Below are 3,121 nucleotides of genomic sequence, written 5' to 3'. Positions count from 1 at the left end.
AATTATTTGCCTGAGACACCGAATTGTCCTGAAGCCTCCTTGGTCCTTGCTACTGCGCTGGTCAAGTTTTGGGCTGCTGCGGGATACGTGGGCCTATCGTGCTTGAGGGATACGTGAGCACACATCTTTTCCTAGCGTCTTCGTACGCACAGAACTCTTCGAACATCTATCCCTGCGCCGCACACTAGCAGCAACAGCGGTCGTACACGTTGGCTTCGCGTCAGCTCCCAGGCCACCGCCAACCTCCTGGCCTTCGACTGCTTGGCGCCTTGGCTGAACTTCTGCGTTCAACGGAGGAGCCGCCCTGACTGCCGGAAGCAAAAGCAGTTCCAAGAAAAGAAATAAAACGGAAGCAAAAGGAGTCAAAAAATTTCCGTTGCCGGGACTCGAACCCGGGTCTCTCGGGTGAGAGCCGAGTATCCTAACCAGCTAGACTACAACGGATGTTGTTACGTTGGATTAGTTTTATATTTTTCTCAATATCTCTTATTGTCCATTGTATCAAGCACATTTCTTTTTGGTAAACAGGGACGCATCAACGGATGATCCATCCACCTTAAAATAACAATAAACAAATAAAAGGAGCAAAAGGATACCCCGATTATACTCACTCCACTAGGGAAAAGAAAGCTCTCCGCTAGAGATAACGGTAGAACTACTAAAGTTTAATCATTTTGCACACTACCGAGCTCTGTCAAGCCTTGTCAGTGCCTCGCTGCTCTGCGCCAGCGAGATTAAGCTTTTCCTTGAAATAAAGAAATGGCACGGGATGGAATCGACGTCTTAATCGAAGCTCCCTTTTCCTAACAAACGGATCGAAAGTCTTTCACTACGTTCAGATCATCTTGGTAGCGCCGGGTTCTCGTCGAACCGGTACAGCATCATTGTTTTGAGCAAAGGGGAGCCCTCAGAAACCCTTGCCAGTCAAATGTGATAGGGTTCATACCACCATACTAGCTTCTCAAAATTTGCTTACATGAAACTCACACATCTCAGGACAGCAAATCTCGGCAAAAAAAAAAACAATAAACAATAAACAAAGAAAGAAGCGAGAAAACAACCCGATCCCACTTGCCAGCAAAAAGCAGCTAAGGAATGCAACAAGAGAGGCAGCATGTTTCTGAGTTTTTCTGCAGCAGACAACAAAGATATTCGTGAAAGGTAGGGATAGGATTTACCAGGAACAAACCAGGGGGTGCCTTGTTCTTGGCTCAGGAAATCTTCTGTTCGGAAAGGGACGTGCGGACGCAGACTGCTCTGGCCAAGGTCTCATCAGAGCCTTAGATTACAGTGCTAGTCCCACGTTCTATGCTGTCGCTCCAGCGACCGGATGGCGTTTCGCCCAGCTGAATCCCTGACCTACAAGTTGATCGCGAGAAGGAAAGCAACGGCGCGGGTTGTACTGCGTGCGAACGGACAGGTCGCGGGACGGACGGCGACGGCGACGGCGACAACGGCGAGTGGGTGTGATCGGGCCATCCAAATTCCAAATGCTTTCCATGCTCGCGTCGCTGTAGTCCACGTGTCTTGTACCGTAACCACCTGTGTTAGGCTGTCTCCAGCGATATTCTCCAAATCCCATCCTCTACATCCTTCATTTACAGAATTCTCTACAAGATTCTCTCCTCTATATCTCATTTCTCTCCAACAACGTTCTCTAAATCTCATTCTCTATACATTAAACCCTATATTAGAAACATATTTTGTTCCAAATTTTTGTAAGTACGTATTTATCATACCTCAAACGCTATGGACATATTTTATTTTTATTTAATTCAGTGTTTGAAACGTAAAGGAAAAATAGAGAAGAGAAGAGAGAATCTCTATATATAGAGGAAACCTGTAGCGTTCTCTATTTTAGAGGACCATTTAGAGAACGCTGCTGGAGCAATAGAGAACGGAATCTTTCTCTATATATAGAGTACAGAACGTTTTACAGAACGCTGCTGGAGACAGTCTTAGCGGGAGATGCCGAACGGAGGATAAGGAAGAAGCAGGTTTACGCTAACGGATTGCTCTCAGCAGCAGTGCCGGAACAAAGACAGCGTACTTGTCAGCTTCTTTTAATTCCAGTTCTTTACCTCAAGTGCTAGAGAATGATGCTGCCGATTTCAGGTGTTTACTGCAGAGTGAACGGAGAAGGGTTCGCTAGCTGCTTTCTTGAACAGTAGGGAGCTGGTCACCAGGCATTTATTCAGGCGGCAAGGGAGCTGATCAGTAGCCAACTATAAGACAAATTTTATAACATCATGGAGGGATTCTTTTTAGATAAAGCTGAACAAGTATCGCACACCTTTAGTCCAATTCAAGTGATTATGACATGCACAAACCACTAGAATCTTACGCGTAATCTGAAAACTGAGACTAGACAACAAACATGAGGATCAAAGGGTGCAATGTGTCTGCTTCCATAGTGGAGCCACACCACAAAATCGAGAAAGAGAGTCATTGGTCAGTTGGCATTCATCCATCACGACTGTAACGGTCGTGCATAATGCTTGCTTTCCATTCGATGTTGCTTCATATTTTCAAATTTTGGCGATACAGCAAGTCAGTAACGCATACAGTCTGAAGATCGTTCGTGTCAACTATTATTTCTTTATTTTTTTCAAAAATCGACGTCTGGGTTTTCTTTTCCTCAAATATGCAGAAGGTTTGTACATCTTTATATTAAGAAGGGAGAATGTAGGCAGAGAAATGCAGAGAAAAATACAGGGTCTAAAGAGATCACAGCTTCTCTTTCGATAGCCTGTACCTTTATTTCCTGATTGGATACAGCTTTCGTGCAAATATCCTTGGAAGGTGAATCGGACACGGTTTAGCAGCCAGGAATGAACTGTACGCTTGACCAGAGAGGTAGCCCATGCATACGCACTAGAGAGTCTTAATCTGTCCTGGCTTGACCTGATCAAAAAGACAATATACACCTAAAACCGCTATACAGACGCCAAAACCTGACTGCATTGTATCCTGACGCCAGCCTCATATAATTGTTTATTCCTTCAAATGGTTGTAGCCCCCAACCCAACTTGATGATGTGTGCGAGCAAGGAAGTGTCCACTTCATCCATGAATCGTGTGGTACCCCCCTACACACACACTGCCTGTATGACTAAGATACG

The 3,121-nt window shown here is 45.1% G+C and overlaps 1 non-coding gene across 1 annotated transcript; it reads right to left on the bottom strand.

The window, feature by feature from the left end:
* Nucleotides 1-371: 371 nt before the first annotated feature.
* Nucleotides 372-444, bottom strand: TRNAE-CUC. The gene has a single exon. It is a non-coding gene; the product is annotated as a tRNA-Glu (tRNA).
* Between the last annotated feature and the right edge of the window lie 2,677 nt (nucleotides 445-3,121).

The sequence above is a fragment of the Panicum hallii genome, chromosome 5 (genome assembly GCF_002211085.1).
Source record: "Panicum hallii strain FIL2 chromosome 5, PHallii_v3.1, whole genome shotgun sequence".
Taxonomy (NCBI): domain Eukaryota; kingdom Viridiplantae; phylum Streptophyta; class Magnoliopsida; order Poales; family Poaceae; genus Panicum; species Panicum hallii.
Note: the sequence above shows the minus strand (reverse complement) of the source record. Positions and strands in the feature narration are given on the sequence as shown.